Source organism: Zingiber officinale, chromosome 1B, assembly GCF_018446385.1.
Source record: "Zingiber officinale cultivar Zhangliang chromosome 1B, Zo_v1.1, whole genome shotgun sequence".
In the NCBI taxonomy this organism is placed as follows: Eukaryota; Viridiplantae; Streptophyta; class Magnoliopsida; order Zingiberales; family Zingiberaceae; genus Zingiber; species Zingiber officinale.
The window spans coordinates 96,541,890-96,566,462 of NC_055986.1; the positions used below are offsets into that span (position 1 = coordinate 96,541,890).

At 42.7% G+C, this 24,573-nt stretch overlaps 1 pseudogene; it reads left to right on the forward strand.

Annotated features, from left to right (window-relative positions):
* LOC122040175 overlaps positions 1-24,573 on the forward strand; it is a 34,020-nt pseudogene that overhangs the window by 3,298 nt on the left and 6,149 nt on the right.

Consider the following 24,573-nt stretch of genomic DNA (forward strand, 5'->3'; position numbering starts at 1 on the left):
ATTATTCATCCAGTGCGCGTCCGTGGACCTTCGACCCTACGACTCATTGTGCAAGGATGTCACGCCTTAACCGGTTGATCCAGCCCGCGGGGGCAATCAGGACGACTTTCTCGTTGCTGCAAAAGGCGGGTTCCGCCGCCCAGCGACCCCCTACGCCTGCCCCATGGTATTGTAGGAGGAGGGTAAATCAGGGTGAATGCTGGGTTGGCAAGTTGATGGTTGTTCGAGGCTTTAAGCCAGCAGACGGGAATATTATCCCACATTGCAACTGGCGACACTCGAACCGTCGCTCCATGCTGCAAACATACCATCAACTTACCAACTGATCCAGCCCCTGGGGGCAATCAGGACGGCTTTCTCGAACACATGTAAAGAGGACTCTACTGTTTTTCTGGTTTCTGAGTCTTCAAATTTTTTTACGATATTAATGGGAAAAACTTTGATATAGCAAACATGGAGGCAAGAGATCCAGAAATATGGGGGGCGAGTCACTTACAATGTTAACGGTATGCCAATGTTTTTAATTGTATCGGTGTATGATCCACACCAAAGATTGACATTGCTGTCTTTCTCTCTAATAGAAATCTCTTGTCTAGTTGTTTCACCTGCTGAGCGCGAAAGAGGCGGCTCAGTTCGAGTAGCGGATGTAATGTGCCATTTCTTAACTTTCTTTCGAACAAGTTCGATATCGGTCTTGGTTTTTAATTTGCGCTTAAATGCGGATTTCTGTTGGTGTCTGAAACAGGGAAAGGGGAATTCTTGTTGTGAGCGAGAAGTGGTTGATCGACAGCATCGAAAAGAAGCAGCCGCAGCCGCTGGACGCCTACGATGTCGTCTCTGATCTCACCCCCGAAGGGAAGGGAATTCCGTGGGACTAAATGGACCCTAGTGAAGAAGCCATTGAATCTTTGACAGCAGAAGTAGATGTTTTTCATCGTAAATCTATTTCCTCGAGCGATGAAGAAAACTTAGATTCTACTTCACAGATCAAGCTTTACGGCAAGCAGTGCGTGTACAAGGACAGTCGATTGCGGGAGCAAGGGGGAACCATACTCGAAAAGGACGACATCGTCTACCAAGGGCGGAGCCACCCTTGGGCTAGGGTGAGCTCCAGCCCCACCCAATTAAAACAAAAAAAAAAAAAATTTTTTTTTAGCCCTATGCTAGTATGCTTTCATCAAATTAAACCTATTTTTTTACCTTCATCTCACGCCGTCGCCGCTGCCGCAACAACGTCTGCTTCATCTCACGATACCGCCTCCACAACGACTCCTTCATCTCATGATACCGCCTCCACAACGACACTGCTATAGACCCACAACGACTGCTTCATCTCACGTCGCTGCCTCCACAACGACGTTGCCACAGCCACAGGCCCACAACTACAACACACACAACTCTCTACTTGCCGCGTGACAACCTACGCTAGCACCGATGCCGCTTTCCTTGTCCCATCTCGTACGCGTCCTCCCTTCTCCCTAAATGCGCAAAATATCTGGGAAAGGAATTTGCTCAGAATTTGCTTGTATTGCGTTTTGCAAATTGGTTGTTTTGGGCTCTTTGGGATCGTGATATACATATTGAATTGAGGGAAGATTTTAGAACTGAGGTACAAGAAAGATACTTTGATGAATATGAAATTATTCGAGAATCGATATATCATTTAAAATCATTTGTTGCAAGAATTTTGTTTGGTTGCTATAGAGTAACATATTTCAAGTCTGAACATGTTTGGGATGAGAAAGTGAAACCCCAATCTTACTGCCGAGAACTACAGCCAAATCAAGTAATTGAATTTATTTTAATTAATTAATTAATTAGTTAATTAATTAAAGATAATTTAATTAGATAATTAAATATTAATCAGTTTAATTGATTTATAAGTAATACTTAGTTTAATCGGTTAGATAAAATGATTCGATGACATATAGATTAGATCATTAAGTTGGTTACTTTTATTTATATACTTGGTTATTTTAGTTATTAATGTTTCGATATTAGCAACATATGACTTCGTATTATGTTGTATCTGATTTGTTATTAAGGGATATTTTCTTATTATTGGATAATGATAATTTCTATATTTATTCACTTTAATACAAAAAACTCAAGGAATGAAGAAAAGAAAAACTATTAATTCTTTTTTTAAAGCAAAAGAGGAGACATTGACAAGTCAAGGGAATTCTTCATCCAATATTGATATATCAAATTTAAGCGATCAACAATCTAACAAATCTCCTATAACAGATATTGATATCAATTCTCTTGAACCTGATCCAGGATTACGTACTCCGATATGGAAATATCCTGTTAATCAAAGGGATGAAATTAGACGAGCTTATATTAAGATAGGGCCATATCAGCCTATTAAGAATGAGTATCCACCGACCAAATTCGGAAGTCAAAATCGACGATTTCAAAGTCATTGGTTTAAAAAATTTACCTGGTTAGAGTATTCTCCTTCAAAAGATGCTGCATTTTGTTTTCCATGCTTCTTGTTTGATCATAAGCATCCTCGTAATCCTGCATTTACGACGGATGGATTCAAATATTGGAAGCGAGTTAATGATGGTGATAGATGTGCATTTTTGATGCATATAGGATGCAATACTTCACCACATAATAATGCTATGGAACATCTTGATAATTTGATGAATATACCTCGTCATATTGATAAAATGATGAATGTACAATCTTCAAAAGAAAAGCAGAAGAACAGATTGCGGCTTACAGCAACTATTGAAAGCATTCGATGGCTTACTTTACAAGTATGCGCATTTAGAGGGCATGATGAATCTTCATCTTCTAATAATCGTGGAAATTTTATTGAGATGATAAAATTTATGGGAAAAATGAATGAGAATATTGGGGACAACGTCTTAGAGAAAGCTCCAAAAAATGCAAAGTATACTTCACCAGATATTCAGAAAGATATTTTGAATATTTTTGCCAATCAAGTGAGAACTAAGATTCGTAAAGCAATCGGGGATGCAAAATTTTGTATTTTAGTTGATGAAGCAAGAGATACATCTAACAAAGAGCAGATGACTATTGTATTAAGATTTGTGGATATTGATGGTTTTTTACGAGAGCGGTTCTTTGCTATTGTACATGTGACTGACACAACTGCTGGAACACTTAAGAAAAAAAATATCTGATACTCTTGGCTGTTATGACTTGTATATCCACAACATGCGGGGACAAGGATATGATGGTGCTAGCAATATGCGTGGCTCTTGGAATGGATTACAAGCTCTATTCTTGAAAGATTGTTCATGTGCATATTATGTACATTGTTTCGCTCATCGACTTCAACTAGCATTAACTGCAGTTGCTGAAAAAGAGGTATCCATTTGGTTATTCTTTTTCAAAATTGAATTCCATTTGTAATCTCTTTAATGCGTCTCCTAAACGTCATGCTGAGTTACTTTCTGCTCAAAAAGCTGAAGTTGCGCATATGGTAGCTATTGGTGAACGTGATACTGGTAGAGGATGTAATCAAATTGGAAATTTACTACGGCCTGGAAAGACTCGCTGGAGTTCTAATTTTGACTCAATTTGTAACATGATTGATATGTATAGTTCTGTGATTACCGTATTAGAAAACATGGTGTATGATGGGTCCTCTAACTCCATCCGTGGTGAAGCTAGTGGTTTGCTGATAGCGATGAAGTCTTTTGATTTCATATTCATATTACATTTGATGCAAAAGATAATGGGGTTAACAAATCTGCTTTGTCGAGCATTGCAAGAGAAATCTTTAGATATTTTAAATGCAATGGACTATGTTTCAACTGCTAAAACTTTGCTTCAGACTTTGAGAGAAGAAGGATTTGCTATTCTACTTACTTATGTGAAAGAAGTTTGTGCCAAGTATGACATTGAGATACCTCAAATAGAAGCTCGTTATAAATCTGCTACAGGTCGTTCTTGTCAACAAAATGATTCAATCACAGTTGAGCATCACTATCGATTTGATGTATTTACTGCTGCAATAGATTTTCATGTTGAAGAGCTTAATAGTAGATTCAAGGATGAGGCAGTGGAACTTCTTAAGCTTAGTTGTGCTTTGGAACCTAAAGAAAACTTTAAGCTTTTTAATGTTGATCACATCTATCGACTTGCTGAGAAATTCTATCCTCTTGATTTTGATACACAAGATTTACACCACTTGAGAATGCAATTGGAGCACTATAAGATTGATATTGTTGGCCATGAAAGATTTTAGAATTTATCAACTATTTCTGAATTATGTCGAAGATTAATTGAAACAAACAAATCAGGAAGTTACAATTTGATTGACAGGTAATTTTTTCTCATTTATTAGTTTATATATATTATAATTATATCATTTACTTATATATTGAATACAGTATATTATTTAATTGGCAGGTTGATTCGTCTTGTTTTAACTCTTCCCGTCTCTACAGCAACAACGGAACGAGCATTTTCAGCTATGAAACTTGTTAAAACAGCTCTTCGTAACAAGATGGAAGAAGAGTTTTTAACAGATTCTATGGTCATCTATATTGAACGGGAGTTAGCGGAAACTATTGATAATGTAAAATACCGGAAATAGGCGAATATGAATAAGGGAATTTTTCGGAATTTTTGAGAATTTTTCGGGAATTTTTCGGAGCTTGTACGGACAAGTTGACGGGGATAAAAACGGGGTCCGGAAAAGCCTGTTTAGGCTACCCCATTTAAGTGAGGAAAAGTTGAATTTATTTATATTCTTTTCTTTTTCTTTTTCTTTTGTTTTCGCCGAATTCTTCACTGTTCCCTTTCTCTTCCGCGCGACTTCTTCCCTTGCCCTAACCGGCGCCGACGCCTCTCTTCTCCTATCTCTTCTTCTCCTCTGCCGACGCCGACCTCTTTCCCTTGTGCCCTAGCCGCCGGCGACGCACTGAGCCACCCCGATCATCTTCTTCTCTACCGACGCTGCCACCGGCCGAGTTATTTCTTCCCGCACGAAGAAGTGCAGCGACAGCCGATTCTCCACCGCCGCACACCCCTTTCCTTCCTCTTGTGTCTCCCGATCGTCACGGCCTTCTCCACGCTGAGCTCTGCACAGAGCCACCGCTAACCTAGCACCGCCGCCTTTTGATGTTCGTGCCCTAGCCACAGCCTGCACCGTCGCGAATTACTCCGCTCTAGGTCAGGCCGACATCCGACTTCCTCTTCTCCCTGTGCTCACGACTCGCCGCACCTCTGCTCAGTGCCGACGCCACTGCTTAGTGATTTCTGCCCTTGTCGACTAAGCCTCAGCCCTAGCACCGGTTGCCGTGAGCATTAGGAGTGTTGCTGTTTATTGGTTCTGGCTGCCGGAAATTTGGGTTGTTGAGAGTCATCAGTAGACACTTAGGGGTAAGTGTGGATTCGATCTCTTGTGTGATCATTTTAACTTCACTAGAATCCTTATGTTGGCTGGAATATTTGCAGGTGTTGGCGATACAGACAGAACCTAGAGAGCAGTGAAAGGTAAGGTTCTTGTTTAATGTTTATGGATTTAGGTTTTTATGTGGACAAGTTAATTGATGATCAATTAAGGTTAATCGATAATTAGGGTTTTCCTAATTGAATTAAGAGTTTGATTTAGTTATTTGATACAGGTTGAGTAACTAAATTATATGTGTTTAATTAGGTAGGTTAATGATTATGACTTAGGGTTTTGTCCTAAGTTGTGTTGGGAATTTTATTTAGCAATTCATTGGAATTTTAGCTAAATAAAATATATCTCTGTTGGTATCACAGGACCTTGACGCGAGACGAGTATCTCGACGTCGTGTTCGGATCAGATTTGACATTTCCTATTGGAGGCGGGTACTTTTGACTTATTGTTTTTGATATGCTTAGTAATGAAAATAATATGTTGCATTAATTGTGTTTCATATTTGTTTCACGTTAATCACTGCCCAATACATGTTACCTGTTTGATTGATTGTTTGATTGCATCTCTTATTGATCTTGTACCTGATTTATCATGCTTATGGGTAGTGATATAACCATGTTTCACATGTTCAGGACCTAGGTTTGATACCTTTTTGATCAGTATGTCTTGATTTGATCTATCCACTATGGTGCCATTGTTATATGCCTAGAGGTTGGTTTAGTATATTACCATGCTTAGTGACATGCACCATTTGCATGATCGCATGCTGTGCGATAGATTGCTCCATTATTGTCGAGCACTTTGCCAGTTTTCATCACTGTTCGGTGCTCCGTTGTGACGCTCATGGGTAGCGTGACACAGCGTGGTAGCACGTCAGTTTGACTCTTCCGGTGCTCCGTTGATCCGCTTAGGGGTAGTGTGACGCAACGTGTAGCACGTTAGAGATTCCTCCTCGTCATAGTGTACCAGGAGATGAGAGCATTGCGCTCCCCCATTTATGATTTGGGGTAGGAGTACGTATGTACTCCGACAGTATCCCGTCCACTCGATCACTCATCAGGAGTAGTGTTGCTGAGTGCACGGTTGTCACAGCCCTACCCACTCGGTCCCACTGTTGTGAGTCGGCTGACTGGCGTCAGGGGTGACCATGACATATGCATCATATGCATGATGCATTTATTGTTTGTGTTTGTTGCACTTATATGCTGCACATTGCTTGGATACCTTGATTGACATGCATATAGGTCTTCTATACCTTTCGGACTGTTTATCCTTATACCGGGTCCTGGTTAGTACAGATTCTCTCCTGTCTTCTTCGGTTTGCATTTACCTTTATCTTTATCAGGAGACTGTACGCATGATTAGTGCTAGGTGTTATTTCTTTACTTTGCATATCAACTGTACCTGCTGAGTGTTGGACTCACCCCACCTCCATTGTTGTTATTTTCAGGTTGATGCTGTCCGGAGGGAGTTCCAGTCGCTAGTCCCCACTGCACGTAGTGCTGGTCCCTGTAGACCTCGAGGATATGTTTGGTTTTCTTTGGTTTCTTTTCTGTTCTAGACTGTTTTGAACATGATATGTTTTGGATTATTCTGCTTATGGATATTGTATGGATTTTATTATTGCGATGGATTTGGATTTGGATTTTATTCTACTACATGCCTGCCTGGATGGCAGAAGAGGTGAGTTCGTTGGATTTGAGCTTTACGAGTGTAGTGGAGTAGGGTGGATTTCGAGTCAGAGTATTATTTTTACTGTTTAATTATCTTAACTGCGTGGTTGTGACAGCCAGAGGCTGAATAGATTATATATAACTGCGTGGTGATGTTTTATTTTGTTGTTATTATTCCAGCCGCCTGTGGCTGAGGTATTTGTGAGATGTAGAAAAGTTTCAGATTGTCCACCGTACAGGGGAGATGCTACCGAAATTTTCTCGGACAGGGACTCCTCTGGGGCATGACAGATAATGATATAATAATTAATGAGTTTGATTCTAAGAAAAATCGAAGAGCACAACTTCAATAATATTTTTATTCTATGCTTTTGAATGTACTGAATATTAAATATTTTATGTCATGTTTTTGAAAAATTAATATTCACATACTTTTATTTATATTTTTGAATTGATTAATTTTTTATATCAATTATAGTCAGCCCCAGGTATCTTTGAATCCTAGCTACGCCCTTGTCGTCTACAGTTGTGCATTCTCGCAATTCGATCATGGAACTGAGATCAATGAGTAGCTCTCTACCTTGTTGTACTTTGCCATTCGTGAAGCACCATTGCTCTGTAGCATTTCATTTCTCTGTTCTAGGTACTGCATCCTGTAGCTCATACAAGTTCCTAACAAAAACGCGCATCTTTACTACAAGAAGGGCCGAGTCGGAGACGACGCGAGGGCGGATGAGAGAGTCGAGGAATGGAATAGCGTTGATGACGCAATTCAGGAATTCACTCGCCTCTTCAAAGAGGTCACCAGGAATGAGTTCGAGCCGTGGGAAAGGGAGAAGAAGTTCCAGAAGAAGATTCTTAAATTCCACCCGGTTGACATGGTTTCTTTCTCACTCTGCGCACTCCAATCTCGGTATTGTTGATTAAGTTGTTTGTTGGTGCAGGATGATGGTGTTGACGTGAGACACGGAGGGCTCGGTCTCCGGCAGCTTGGCGTGGCCGTCACTCACTGCAAGCTCAAGCCTCTGGTCGCGAATCTGATGAAGGTGCTCTGCAGCCAAGCGATTTACAGGTTGATCTATCAATTGTTTTTATCTCTTCTTGATCTGCAAAGAATTGATATTAAAATCTGATACAGATATGCCTTGATGGAGATGGGTAAAAGAGATAAAACAGAATTATCAAAATTGACCGGATCAAATTACCAAATCAAATCATATTAGTATTTGAATTGTTCTAATAATTCTGTTATAATTATTAGAATAATTCTCATAATTATTTTTAGAATAATTCTGTTATTTATTAATTGGTCAATTGACCAAGTACGTTTGAACATTATATATTGCATTGTCCTTAGGGCAAATATCAATGAACAATAAGATTAAATTATTACTCTCATCTCTTCCTATTATTCTTCTAACATGGTATCAGAGCCAACATCTTATCCCACCTATTCCCTTCCGCCTCCCTCTTTTTTCTCTAAAATAAATCTCTATTCTTCCACCTCCCTTTTTGCGTCGCCTTTTGCGAGATCTTCCTAGCCCAACCCAACCTCCTCGAACTTGAAGCGCCCATCAAGATCTGCGGTGACTACGTGGATAGAGGAAAGCAAAGTTTAGAAACAACTTCCTTCTGCCACGTTGAGTTCTTGTTTTGGAGAAGCTTAAACAATCTGCCACGTTGAGTTGTTGTGCTTCTCTTTCTCCAAACCAGCAGCATAAGCCTTTTTCTTCCAACCAGCATGCAGCACAGGGGCTTCCTTCCTTTTGTTTATTTTCCAGCGCAAGAAGACATCGCAATAACTTGCTATTCCGGCCAAAGCTGCTGTCGGTTTCTTTGAAGAAGCCAGCACAACTCCGGACTTCCGCCGCTTGCTTGGATCCATAGTTGTCGACAACAATAGAAGCTCCTCTCCTTCACAATCTGCAGAGTCAACATCGTCTACAGGATAAGTTATTTTTTATTTTAGATGTCCAATATTCGACGATACCAAAGAGGCCAAAAACAAAGTTCAGACCGATGTCAGATTTGTCACATTGTTGGTCATACTGGAAATATATGCCCTAAAAGACTTGATTGGTCTCGGGTAAAATGTCAAATTTGTCTCGGAATTGGACATTTTGGTATTCAATGTCCTAGTCCATTTGACTCAAATTTTATTGGTAGTCCTACAACCTCAAGAGACCCATTTATTTCATAAATATATCCTAAAGTCCTTTCGTCTGTGCCTACTTGTGGTAAAACCCCAGAGTTTTCATCTACTGATTGGTATATTGACACTGGAGCAACTCATCATGTCACATTTGATTATAATATCCTTACAGATATAATGTCATATTATGGCTCAGATATAGTTCAAGTAGGTGATGGTTAAGGTTTGCAAATTGCTAATCTTGGAAACACATATATTCATTTATCTAATCGAACTTTTCACATGCGCAATGTCTTTCATATTCCATCTATCACTAAAAATCTACTTTCTACACGTCAGTTTTGTCTTGATAATAATGTCATTTTTGAGTTTCATCATAATCATTATCTTATAAAGGATAGAGGAACAAATACTACTGTGTTTTATGGGAGAATCAAAAATGGCCTCTACTGTCTTCAGAATTCTTCAATCAAAGCTTTTGTTGGTGAACGCACAAATAAATCAGCTTAGCATGCTCGACTTGGTCATCCTTCTCTTCGTATTGTTCAGTCAATCATCAATAGGTATGGTTTACCTACTTCCATTACCTCCTCTCCATCTCATTCATGTAGAGCCTGCATGGAATCCAAAAGTCATAAGCTACCTTTCTCTTCATCTAATCATGTTTCTAATTTTCCACTTGAAATAATCCATTCTGATGTTTGGGGCCCTGCACCTATTTTATCTAATCAAGGTTTCCAATATTATGTTACCTTCATTGATCATTTTAGTAAATATACTTGGCTCTATCCTATGAGAAGGAAATCTGATTTATTTGATATATTCTGTAATTTTCAAATTCAAGTTGAACGATCTTTTAATCGTAAAATACTCTCTTTTCATTCTGATTGGGGAGGCGAATATCAAGCTCTCCATCGTCATCTTGTCTCTTGTGGAATTGTTCATCGAGTTTCTTGTCCTCACACTCCAGAACAAAATGGCTCTGCTGAGAGAAAACATAGACATATAGTTGAAACTGCCTTAGCTCTTCTTCATCATGCATAGGTTCCGCGTAAATTTTGGGATGAAGCTGTTAGCACGGCAGTATATCTCATAAATCGACTTCCTACTCCATTGCTCAATCATAAATGTCATTTTGAAAAACTTTATAATCAAACCCCTGATTACACTTTCCTTCGAATTTTTGGTTGTGCATGTTATCCCTGGTTACGTCCCTATTCTAAACACAAACTTGACTCTCGTTCACTACAATGTGTTTTTCTTGGCTATAGCAATTTGCACCATGGTTATCGTTGCTTGCATATACCAACAGGACGAATTTATATTTCACGACATGTTACTTTTGATGAGTCTCTATTCCCTTTTTCGGTGGCTTCTTCAATCTCTCCTCCAGATACAAGTGGCACATTCTTAATGCCACCTAATATTATCAGAAGTGATGGCATCCTAGGTCCTGCTCCGGAGCTCTCTAATAACTCTCCTATACCATCAGAATCATCTCAGGTTGCTGCTCCAATTTTAGAAGCTTCGCCGATCGCAGATAATATACTCTCTGGTTCTGGATCCTCGGATAATGCAAGTCCGTCATCTTCATCACCATGTCAGCCTAATTCCTCGCTGTCATCAACAAGTGATTCAGATGATAATGCTCCTCGTCGCATGCTTCCCATTAGTGATGTTTATGAGCGTTGCCCACCAAATGCAACTCGATATCTGTAACGACCCAACTCCTGGGTACTAGGCTGTGAGCCGGATCGCTACATTAACTACTGAAACTACTGTGCGTACTGTGCGGAAAACTGGGTAAAATAAAATTTCACTAATTGACTCTGTTAATCTGACAACTGATGTACCCATGCGGTTATAAGGAAGGATTCAAGACCCTTTCCGGTTGGTGTACATGTGCTAAGGAGGATTCTTGACCTCCCATCTGAGCTAGGAACTCAAACTAACTTCCCAGCTAGTTGCTGATCGATCCACGGATCGATCAAGCTTACTACGATTCTATGCCCTGCTGGATCGGTCATGGACCGATTCGCAGAGGTCGGATCGGAAGGATTCGGTGTCGGATCGATGCGGACCGATCCAGCACCGGAGACGGATGCCCTTCGTTGATCCGGATCGGTCCGGTGACCGATCCGAGCACTAAATCTCCTCCGAGACTATCAGATCGAGTGGATCGGTCGGTGACCGATCCAGAGGATACAGAGCATATCAGATCCGGATCGGTGGCCGACCGATCCAGTGAATAGCCAGACTCGATCGGTCCGGGACCGATCGATGTCCGATTCACTCGAGAGTTCTGATTTCAGCACTTTGGCGTGCCAAATCATCACACAACAGTTCTAAAATAATGGAGATACATTCTAGCATATAAGTACTAATGTTCTAAACGTGATAAGCTAAACAAGACATAGTTACTAAGCTAGAACAATTAGTAACAAGACTAAGTATGAAACTAGACATGTTAAGTGCTAAAACTGAAATAAAAGCGTATAGATCCCAAGGATCTTTATTCCAGACCCCTTGCACACACACATCATCGTAGCATCGCCCTCCAGCCTCCGCTAATCCACTTTCCTTTTACCGGTATCTGCAGTATAAGAAAAGTAGTATCTGTAAGCCAATAAGCTTAGTAAGAAACCATCTACCTCACAAAAGCATGCATACGATGCAAATATGATTTTAAATCATGTTGTTTGAAAAATATACTGAATATGCAAGCATGGCATGACATGGTATCACACAAAGCATGGCATAACATATAAACTGAGCATGCTCTAAACTGATCATGGCATACTTATAAACTGAGCATGAAACTGAACTAGTCAAGCATATATCTAAATCTGTACACGAACTCAAATCAAGTAAACTGAACCTGAACTGAACTGAAAGCTAAATTAGTGTTCTCATCACTGGTTTCAAATTTGAAAACTATACATATAATAGATGAAAATACTAAACATGCTGTTGGGCCCTGGCACTTACTGTGCGCGCATCCCTACGAGATCCGGGATTGCAAGTTCCGAATCCAGCAGGGTTACTAGGTTATCTGAACCTAGGGACGACTGTGGGAGTCCAACCCATGGATATCTGATCCAAGTACAGTGCCAACTGAATAAAAGTAAAATACTGAATACTGTTTTATTTTACTTTGCTGTTCTAGGTTATCTGAACCTAGAGCTAGGTTATCTGAACCTAGAGGCTACTGTGGGAGCCTACCCAATGGATATCTGATCCATATAGCTGTGATAACTGATAAATAACTGAATAAAAATGTTTCTAATATATTTTACATGCTATTAGGACGCCTATTGGTGCATCCTTCTGAACTGGGCATTCTACCGAATGCTTGGTGTGCACTAAAAGCACACCCTAAAACTGAAAACTGTAAAATTACTGAACTAACGCCAAAACTAACAAGCGAGAGAAATTATACTGCAGGTGAGGGGTTTCTTACCTCAATCGCAAGGTTTTCTTACAATTTTATCCGCTAGGTCTTCCGGAAAACTGATCCTCTCGACGATCCGTTCACGTCTTCGCGTTCCTCTCGCGGAGATGAACCTTTTTCGTGTTGGAGTCGTCGCCGGAAGGTGATCCCTTGACCCTTGGCTTGGTGTGTCGTGCGTGAGGAAGAGGAGAAGAAAAGAGAGGCGGCGGTGGTGTTGGGTTTCGGTGGAGAAGGATGTGCCGAACCAAAATAACCCAACCCCAACTTAAGTTTATTATTTATATTAAGTGGTTTAATGAACCCAACTCTAATATAAATATATTTGGTTCTCCTTTCTTTCAGCACGGCCCTGCTGGGTTCACCGGTTACTAAACTTATCCGTAAACCATAGGTCTCGGGTTCGATTCCCGCCTAAGCTATTTTACGGTTCTAATTATTTTTGCTACTTCCGCTACTCGGAAAAATTCCGAAAAAATATTTAAAAATTCCAGAAAAATCGTACAATAATTCTAATATAGTTTTGAGAATTTTCGGCCATTACAATCCCATACCTTTTTGCCCCTTAAAACGATGATTCTGGTAAAAAGCGACCTCGCTCTGATACCACTTGTTAGGGTCGTTTGTGCTAAAGATCTGAATAACCCATCACACGCTCGTTGCTTGCTTCTTTAATGATGATATGCAACGGGGCTCAATCACCTGGGTGGCGTCTGGAATATGCTTCTTCGAATGGAGACATGAAATACGTTGTGGACAAGTGACATCTCCCGAGGTAGCTCTAGCTCATATGCTACCTTGCCCACTCTCTTCGTGATAAGGTATGGTCCCACATATCCGGGAGCTAGCTTGCCCTTCTTCCCAAAATGCATGACTCCTTCATGGGAGCTACTCGAGAAAAACTGTATCCCCAACTGAAAACTCTAGGGGTCTGCGTCGTGTATCAGCATAGCTCTTCTGACGGCTCTGTGCTGTCTCTATGCTCGGTATCTGCTACTAGATCTGTCTGAAGCTCTAGTTCCTTCTGCTCACCACTCTCATACCAACAGATTGGTGATCTGCACCTCCGCCCATAGAGTGCCTCATAAGGTGTCATGCCGATAGTGGCTCGATAGCTTTGTTGTATGCAAATTCTGCTAGACTCGGATATTTGCACCAACTTCCTTGAAATCTAGGGCACAAGCATCTTCGAGTACCTGATTTACTCGCTCTGTCTAACCATCCGTCTGAGGATGGAAGGCAGTCTGAATTTTAACTGGGTGCCCATAGTTGACTGTACACACTTCCGTAAGTGTGATGTAAATCTCTGTCACTGTCTGATATAATGGTTCGTGGGACTCCATGCAGACAATCTCCTTGAGATACAACTGAGCTAACTGCTCCATGGAATAGGATATTCGATAGCTAAGAAGTGGGTGATTTAGTCAACCCGTCGACTATTACCCAGATAGCATCAAAACCATTCGTGGTTCGGGTAATCCCACTATGAAATCCATAGAGATATCCTCCCACTTCCATTCGGAATCAGATCACAGAACTCCTCCTGTCGCCGATGTTCGCCTTAACCCTCCGGAGTTAGACAGATGTCTTGATCTGGCGATATCTCGCTCATCCTCGTGCCACCAAAATCGTTTCTTTAGGTCCTGATACATTTGGTGGAACCCAGATGCATCGCATAGGAGTCCTGTGAGCCTCGTCTAGAATCTGCTGTAGTTCCTCCCGATCCGAACACAAAGTCTGCACCACAAGACACTACCCCACCAAGGACCCTCGAACTCTCCACTTTCGATTCGCTAACCCTTGCTTAATTTTCTGGATTTCGTGATCCCGCTCCTGAGCTGTCTGGATATCATCAAGCAAGGTAGATGCTAAGGACATAGTGGAAAGCCGCCCGACATAAGCTCGAGACTAAAATCTGTAATCTCCTTCCTAAGGGGTGGTGACATAGGCTAAAGATAATAAGGTAGCACTGGACTTCCTAGTGCGTCTGCTACCTTATTAGCTTTCCATGGTAGAGGATATTTATGTCATAATCCTTGACCAGCTCTAACCATTTCTTGTCGCATATTCGATCATTCGAGTAAAGAAATACTTGACTTTGATGATCTCAGATACACTCTGACCGAGCTCCGTGACAAATAATGTCTCCAAATCTTGAGAGCGAACACCACTACCGCAAGCTCAAGGTCGTGAGTAGGATAGTTCCTCTCATAATCCTTGAGTTGTCTAGAGGCATAGGCGATCACCTTGCCTTGCTGCAAGATCTGCTCCTAATCCCAATTTAGAGGCGCCACCGTAGATGTCAAGTCATGTTTTCTCGGTATAGCTAAAATAGAGCACCGGTCAATCTCGCTTTAGTTCATTCTCATGATCCTCCGTCCACCGAAATTTCTTGTTCTTCCTAGTGAGAGCTGTGGGGAGGCTATCCTGGAGAAGTCCTCTGAATTTCTGTAGTAGCCCCGCTAATCCCGTAAAGCTTCGATTTCACCGGGGTCTCTTCCAGGTTACTTCGCTTCTATTTTGTGGATCTACCATAACACCATCCTTGGAGATGATGTGACCTAGAAAGGCTACCTGGTCTAGCCAAAATTCACATTTCGTGAATTTGGCGTACAGCTGGTTCTGCTGAAGGATCTGCAAAACTATCTTCAGATGCTCTGCATGGTCCTCCTGAGTGCTCGAATAGATAAGAATGTCATCGATGAACACGATGGCAAACTTGTCTAAGTATTATCTGAATACTCTGTTCATGAGGTCCATGAAAGTAGCTGGAGCATTTGTCACGCCGAAAGGCATGACTACGAACTCATAATGTCCGTATTTGGTCCTGAAAGCTGTTTTAGGTATATCACCTTCCTTGACTCTAACCTGGTGATATCCTGATCTGAGGTCAATTTTAGAGAACACTGTGACTCCCTTTAGCTGGTCAAACAGGTCATCTATCCTGGGGAGAGGGTACCTGTTTTTAATTGTGACTTGGTTCAAGGCACGGTAGTCTATGCATAAGCGCATGCTTCCATCCTTCTTCTTCACGAACAACACAGGTGCTCCCCATGGTGAGTGACTAGGGCGTATGAAACCCTTGTCAAGAAGCTCCTGTAATTGCTCCTGAAGTTCCTTCAGTTCTGCTGGAGCCATGCAGTACGGTGCCTTGGAAATTGGATTTGTGCCGGGAATGAGCTCTATCTCAAATTCAATCTCCCTGTCTGGTGCTAAGCCCGGTAGCTCTTCAGGGAAAACTGCTGGGTAGTCACAAACTGTTAGGATCCTTCGTACTCGGCTAGAGAGGGGGGTGTGAATAGCCGCCCCAAATTCTCGCGTTCTTCCTACAGTTAGGGTTAGTCGCAGCGGAAATACAAGGAAGAAACTAAGGAGAAGAAAAACAAACCGATGTAACGAGGTTCGGAGATGAACTCCTACTCCTCGGCGTGTCCGTAAGGTGGACGAAGCCTACCAATCCGTCGGTGGATGAGTCCCCGGAGAACCGGCTAAATATGAGCTCCTTATGGGTGGAGAAACCTCGCCACAACTACTTCTTGCAACAGCAAGATAAGGAGTACAAATACAAGAGAAACAAGAAGTAAATACACAGCAAATGTAAACAACCCTTGCCTTCTTGTCGACTGTTGAAGAAGCAACAGCTTCTCAGACGCCAACCACAGCAGCAGCTCAGTCGGAGTCCCAGCCGAAGGAAGAAGCTCACGCGAAGCTTGCGAAGAAGAGCTCAACAAAGCTCAAGCACCAGAGCAGCAGCTCTATAGCAGAAGAGAAGAGGAAGAAGTTATCGCGCAGCAGCAGCCCTCGACCCCTTTATACCGAAGAAGACAATGAAGAAACTAGCGTTGCGTTGCAGCTAGAACCTGATCGATGCCGTGGACCGATCCGATCTGCACGAGACATTCATGCGTACTCGATCGATGCGTGGACCGATCAGGCCACTGGATCGGTCCACGCATCGATCCCTTCCTTCCTTCTCGCGATGCTGCGTCTCGATCGGTCCACGCATCGATCTGATCGATGCATGGACCGATCGTCGCTTCTTTCGCCTCTGTTTTCTTCGATCGGTCACGGATCGATCAAGAACAACAGAGCTTCGGTATCTGATCGGTCACCAGACCGATCAGAGAAAACAAGGTATCACTGGATCGGTCTGGTGACCGATCCAGAGCTTGGTTTTTGCCCAAACCAAGTCCCAAGACTTCCAAACCAATATCCGGTCAACCTTGACCTATTGGTACTTCATCCCTAGCATCTGGTCACTCCCTTGACCTGCTAGAACTCCCTGCCAAGTGTCCGGTCAATCCCTTTGACCTACTTGGACTTTCCTCAACACCAGATGTCCGATCATCCCTGATCCATCTGGATTTTCCCTTGCCTGGATTCACTCACCAGGACTTTCCACACTGCCTAACATCCCAGTTAGGACTTTCTCATTGCCTAACATCCCAGTTAGGACTTTTCCACTGCCTGGCTTCACTCACCAGGACTTTCCAACTGGATTTCCCCTTGCCTGGCTTCACTCACCAGGACTTTCCACACTGCCTAACATCCCAGTTAGGACTTTCCCACTGCCTGGCTTCACTCACCAGGACTTTCCACACTGCCTAACATCCCAGTTAGGACTTTCAACACCAGAAGTCCGATCATCCCTGATCCATCTGGATTTTCCCTTGCCTGGTTTCACTCACCAGGACTTTCCCCGTGCCAAGTCTCCATACTTGGACTTTTCGCGTGCCAAGCTCCCTGCTTGGACTTTTCCAGTGCCAAGTCTCCATACTTGGACTTTTCCAATGCCAAGCTCCCTGCTTGGACTTTTCGCGTGCCAAGCTCCCTGCTTGGACTTTTCCAGTGCCAAGTCTCCATACTTGGACTTTTCGCGTGCCAAGCTCCCTGCTTGGACTTTTCCAGTGCCAAGTCTCCATACTTGGAATCAGGTCAACCAGGTCAACCTTGACCTAAGGTTGCACCTACAATCTCCCGAACACCTATTCTTGTCAAACATCAAGAATACAACTCTCTCCTCGTCAAACATCGTCAAACATCAAAACACAACTCGAGTCAGGTCAACTCGAGTCAGGTCAACCAAGTCAACCTTGACCTAAGGTTGCACCAACAATCTCCCCCTTTTTGATGTTTGACAAAATCCAAAATCAAGTTAGGTTAACCCGATAACCTAACTTAGGTTTTTCAACCATCTTCCAATGTCCAATGTTCTTTTCTTGAACATTCTCCGGACATTCTCCCCTTAGGTTAACCCGATAACCTAACTTGGGTTCTCCAATAATTCTCCCCCTTTTTGACATACATCAAAAAGAATTCCAATGTTCTTCCTTGAACATTCCTTGACATTCTTCCCCTAGCTTAGGTTAACCCGATAACCTAACTTGGGTTCTCCAATAATTCTCCAATGAACGCTCTCCCCTTTTTGACACACATCAAAAAGAAAAGGAGGGTATCAAGGTCAAAAGTTTCTTCCTAATGAAAGTCCCATATCTTTCATTGAAACTCTTAATTTCCCCTTGATACTAAACTCAACAACCAACTTAGTGATAATCCCATATCACTAATCCTCAAGGAGAAAAAACTCCCCCTAAAAGTCACCTCGACCATTGCACCAACAATGTCTTGGAGAGTTTCAAACCTTTAGAAATCCACAAAACCCAACTTCCAGCTGAAATTTCAGACCAACAGCTGAAAAATCAGAAATTCGGCACGCCCTGATCGGTCCCCAGACCGATCAGAAGCCCCCTGGATCGGTCCCCAGACCGATCCACGCTTCACCGATCGCACTGGATCGTCACTGATCGGTCACCAGACCGATCAGAACTTCCCTGGATCGGTCCGGTGACCGATCCACACTCTGAAATCAGAGATTTCTGATTTCCCTTCCCGGAAATTCAGAAACTCCTAAAAAATTCCAGAAAATTCGAAAAAATGTGAAATTTTGAGGATACATTCCTCATAACATATACTATCATGGAAAAATAGTTTTCTATGAGAATAGTTTCCATTTTTCAATCTTGATACAAAATTCAAAAACTTTGAAATAGTTCAAAGTTAAGTCAACTTTGTATCACAATGTTCAATGATGAATGCAATCACTAAGATGGCTTCATCAAGGTTTTCCAAATCAATTTTAAAATGATTTTAAAACCATTTGAATTTAGGACCATAATCTTAGGGCTAAATGTACATGACTTGTACACAAGCTTTCCCTATGATCCTCCTTTTCTTGAATTAGGCTCATCTAGGTACAAAAACTATGCACCTTGATCCTAACTCATGATCCTAATATCTCACACACATCTAAGGTGTATCAAACCACATTCAAGTCAATTTGATGTGAGATATGGGTTAAGGTCAACTTAGGCTAAGTTCTCATGCATTTTCTAAACTACACTTTGATCTCAATACCAAAATGTGTTTTTATCCTTAAATCAATTTCATTGATTCTTAATGCAAGAGATGATGACATGGCATAAATTAATAACATAAATGAAAACATGTGCCAATGTCATGATGTCATGGCATAAAGTTTGAAACGAAACTAACACATGACATATAGATAACCTAAGCATTATCATGACATTTCAAATGATAATAAAATAAGTATGATGTCATGACATGGCATATGGCAAACAACCATGGTAAGTTAACACAAATAAAATACCTAGATTACCTATCTAAGTATCCTTAATCACTTAGCTAACTTAAATTCTAATCCTAGATTGCCCAAAGTGCTCCAAGAAAATGTCAAAACCCAAATTGACATTTCTTGATCTCTTGTTTGATTTATACCATTTAAAATTCTACAAGAGTAGCACTTCTAAGTTAAGGCCCGGATTGCCTTGATTACCTAAGAGAATATCAAAATCCCAATTTGATATTTCTCTAGGTTTTTCCAAATTGTGTCAATTTAAAGTAAGATTAATATATTCTCACTTTGGCACAACTTACTCTTCCAAGGAGTGAATGACAAAGATTATTCCACTTCATTTTCAAAGGTTCCCAAAAACCTTAAAAATGCTCCTTGAGTGTCAATTTCCTCAAAGTTGGGTTAACTACCCTTCTTATTGGAGTTGACACTCTCTAACCCATCTATGGGGTAGAGAAAATGCTCCTAGGAACCCAATACCTATTAGAGCTCATTGGGTTCACTAAATATTCACTAGGGATGACTTCCTTAGCAACCCTCCTAATGACCCTCTTAGGCTTTAAAGCCTTGGTCATTTGGGTCTCATCAAGGTCAACTATAGGGGTGACTTCCCTTGTGACCTTGGTGGTGGTCTTCCTAGTCCTAGATTTTGTTCCATAATCGAATGGAACATTATGGTAAGTGGGCTTGACCAATTGGGACTTAGGTTTGTGACCCAAACCTTTCTTGTCCTTGGGCTTTGAAATTTGACCCTTAAACCCTAGAGATGACTTCTCCAAGTTCTTAAGAGCCTTTTCCAAAGTATCAAGTCTTGACCTCAAGACTTGATTCTCCTTCTCTAATACCTCAATTTTTGATTTGTCATTTTTCTTTGAGGCATTCCTAGGCATGTGTCTAGTTGATTTGGGATTCCTACCTAGGTTCTCCTTAACCTTAGATGAGGTAATTCTAGGGTTGGCATTCCTAGTAGTATCCCTATCTAGGTTGACATGTTTGGCACCTAAGCATGTGTATCGATTTCTAATGTTATCATGCTTATCATTATTGACTAGTGCAATAAAATTTCTAGCATGCATCTTACTAGTATTGCACGAATGAGACTTAAATGATACCTTAGGGTTTGCCTTAGCTCCCCCTATAGAAGTGCTCGGTCTCTTGCCCTTGTGAGGTTGCCTCCCCCTCGGACAATGACTCCGATAATGTCCCCTTCGCTTGCATTGGAAGCACACCACGTGCTCCTTGCCCTTGCGTGTCGGGACTTCGGCTACCTTGACCTTTGGCGCCGGTGGAGTCTTCCTTACCCTCTTTGGACACTTACTCTTGTAGTGCCCAAATTCCCTACACTCAAAACACATTATATGCAATTTACTTGAACTTAAGGTGTTTGAGTTACCTAGGGTTGAGGATGAATGGATGCTCTCTTCTTCATCCCTCCCGGAGGTAGAAGCTTCTTCTTCGTGCTCCGATCTTGAAGAAGAAGAACTCACTTCCTCTTCTTCTTTAGATGTTGAGTAACCCTCAACTTCCAATTTGCTCTCTTCATGATGTGAGCTACTTGGCTCACTAGGCTCCTCTTCATGGCTTGAAGTGGAGCTCTCTTCATGGTACTTGACCAAGTTATCCCACAACTCCTTGGCATTGTTGTATTTACCTATCTTACACAAAACATTAGTAGGTAATGAAAATTCAATTGTTTTAGTTACCTCATTGTTGATCGTGGATTGGTGGACTTGTTCCTTCGTCCACTTGTTCTTCTCTAGAGGCTCTCCTTCTTTATCCATTGGAGGAGTAAACCCTTCTTGTACACAAAACCAGTTCCACATATTAGTCCTAAGAAAATACATCATCCTTACCTTCCAATATGCGAAGTTGTCGTTGTAGAAGGGTGGAATGGTGATGTCTTCTCCGAATTGATCCATCTCTAGCTTGTGCTCCTCCGGGTGTTGATCCGTCGAAGAGCGGCCTCGCTCTGATACCACTTGTTAGGATCCTTCGTACTCGGCTAGAGAGGGGGGTGTGAATAGCCGCCCCAAATTCTCGCGTTCTTCCTACAGTTAGGGTTAGTCGCAGCGGAAATACAAGGAAGAAACTAAGGAGAAGAAAAACAAACCGATGTAACGAGGTTCGGAGATGAACTCCTACTCCTCGGCGTGTCCGTAAGGTGGACGAAGCCTACCAATCCGTCGGTGGATGAGTCCCCGGAGAACCGGCTAAATATGAGCTCCTTATGGGTGGAGAAACCTCGCCACAACTACTTCTTGCAACAGCAAGATAAGGAGTACAAATACAAGAGAAACAAGAAGTAAATACACAGCAAATGTAAACAACCCTTGCCTTCTTGTCGACTGTTGAAGAAGCAACAGCTTCTCAGACGCCAACCACAGCAGCAGCTCAGTCGGAGTCCCAGCCGAAGGAAGAAGCTCACGCGAAGCTACGAAGAAGAGCTCAACAAAGCTCAAGCACCAGAGCAGCTCATAGAAGAAGAGAAGAGGAAGAAGTTATCGCGCGGCGGCCTCGACCCCTTTATACCGAAGAAGACAATGAAGAAACTAGCTTGCGTTGCAGCGGCTAGAACCCCGATCGGCCTGTGGACCGATCGGTCGCTGCACGAGACATTCAGCGTACTCGATCGATGCGTGGACCGATCAAAGATACCGGATCGGTCCACGCATCGATCCCTTCCTTTCCTTCGCGATGCTGCGTCTCGATCGGTCCACGCATCGATCAGATGGCCCGATCGGCCTGGACCGATCAGGTCGCTTTTCTTCGCCTCTGTTTTCTTGCGATCGGTCCACCGATCGACAAGAACCAACAGAGCTTCGATGTCGATCGGTCACCGACCGATCGAGAAAACATAGACACCGATCGGTCTGCGGTGACCGATCCGTAGCTTGGTTTTTGCCCAAACCAAGTCCCAAGACTTCCAAACCAATATCCGGTCAACCTTGACCTATTGGTACTTCATCCCTAGCATCTGGTCACTCCCTTGACCTGCTAGAACTCCCTGCCAAGTGTCCGGTCAATCCCTTTGACCTACTTGGACTTTCCAACACCAGAAGTCCGATCATCCCTGATCCATCTGGATTTTCCCTTGCCTGGATTCACTCACCAGGACTTTCCACACTGCCTAACATCCCAGTTAGGACTTTCTCATTGCCTAACATCCCAGTTAGGACTTTTCCACTGCCTGGCTTCACTCACCAGGACTTTCCAACTGCCTAACATCCCAGTTAGGACTTTCCCACTGCCTGGCTTCACTCACCAGGACTTTCCACACTGCCTAACATCCCAGTTAGGACTTTCCCACTGCCTGGCTTCACTCACCAGGACTTTCCACACTGCCTAACATCCCAGTTAGGACTTTCAACACCAGAAGTCCGATCATCCCTGATCCATCTGGATTTTCCCTTGCCTGATTTCACTCACCAGGACTTTCCCCGTGCCAAGTCTCCATACTTGGACTTTTCGCGTGCCAAGCTCCCTGCTTGGACTTTTCCAGTGCCAAGTCTCCATACTTGGACTTTTCCAATGCCAAGCTCCCTGCTTGGACTTTTCGCGTGCCAAGCTCCCTGCTTGGACTTTTCCAGTGCCAAGTCTCCATACTTGGACTTTTCCAATGCCAAGCTCCCTGCTTGGACTTTTCGCGTGCCAAGCTCCCTGCTTGGACTTTTCCCGAATCAGGTCAACCAGGTCAACCTTGACCTAAGGTTGCACCTACAATCTCCCGAACACCTATTCTTGTCAAACATCAAGAATACAACTCTCTCCTCGTCAAACATCGTCAAACATCAAAACACAACTCGAGTCAGGTCAACTCGAGTCAGGTCAACCAAGTCAACCTTGACCTAAGGTTGCACCAACACAAACGACTCGAACCTCTGAAAGCTGTTGGTTCTTGTCCTGGCTGGTGTTGACTACATTTGCTAAAAATCCCATGCATCCTGAATCCATTAACTGCTGTGCTTTCAGTGCTGAGAGAAACTTCCTGGCTTTTCTCTTTGGCTTCCCCGTGTACTCAAACTGTACTCCTGCTTCAGGTTGGAATATGACCTTCTGTTTACGACACTCTATAGAAGCGCCGTATCTAATCAGAAAATCCATTCCAAAGATGACATCGTAGTCAGTCATTTATAGCACTATCAGATCACCAAAAAGTTCCCTGTCTGCTATAATGACTGGCACTGCTCTGAGCCAGTGCGTAGATGCCATAGTGTCTCCTGAGGGTAGTGTTGTCGAAATTGACTATTGAGTAATTGGCAAATGCCCTGGATACATAAGAGTGGGTTGCCCTAGTATCGAATAAGACAGTTGCATTATGCTGTAAAATATTGACCGACTGTGACAACCGCCGAGGCATTTGCTACGTCCTCTGCAGTCGAGAAAATCACGGCATTTGTGTTAGTGGGGCTTCTAATCTGCCCGATCGATCTCTGGACCATCTAAGGTCGCATACATTCGGTGTAGCTGGCCGAGCTCCATCTTGTATCTACCGAGGCCGAGGAAGACTGTTCTTGTTCGAACCTCGCTTAGTCATGTGCCATACCACATTCAAAACAACCTCGCGTACCCTTGCGGCAAACTCCTGGATGATGTTTCCCACAAGTAGCACACTTGGGATGTCTGGAATGTTTTCCAGCTGGTCCTCCTTTTGGGTCACTGCTTGCCTTGCGTTTCCCCTTCCAGTTGGAGCTATGTCCCTGTTGTTTCTGCTGAGTACCTGAGCTAGCTTGTCCCTTGGGCTATGTGGAAACCTGCTTCTGCTGGGTGATATTGTGCTGATAGTGCTCGGTGATCAGAGCACTACTCACTAGCTCCTCTGTGGTTTGTGGCCTATGAACGCCACCAGCCACATTCATTGCGATCTCTGGTCTGAGCATCTTCAGCATCAACCGTACTCGTTCCTTCTCTGTGCTGACTAGTTCCGGACACAGACGGGCCAACCTGTTGAATTTCTTCACGGATTCCTGAACTGATAGGTTGCCCTGACGAAATTCTGTAAACTCATCATAGTGTCGGTTCGTGACTTGCATGTGAAAGAATTCCTCGAAGAATTCTTTCTCGAAGTTGGCCCATGTCATCTGATTTACTGGCCACTTCGATTTAATCCGCTCCCACCACATGCGTGCATCTCCTGTTAAACAGAAAGAGACACACTTCACCTTTTCGTGCTCTGGCCAGTCTAGAAGCTCCATCGTGCTTTCCAGGGATTTAAACCATGCTTGTGCATCCCATGGTTCGCTGGTGCCTAAGAAG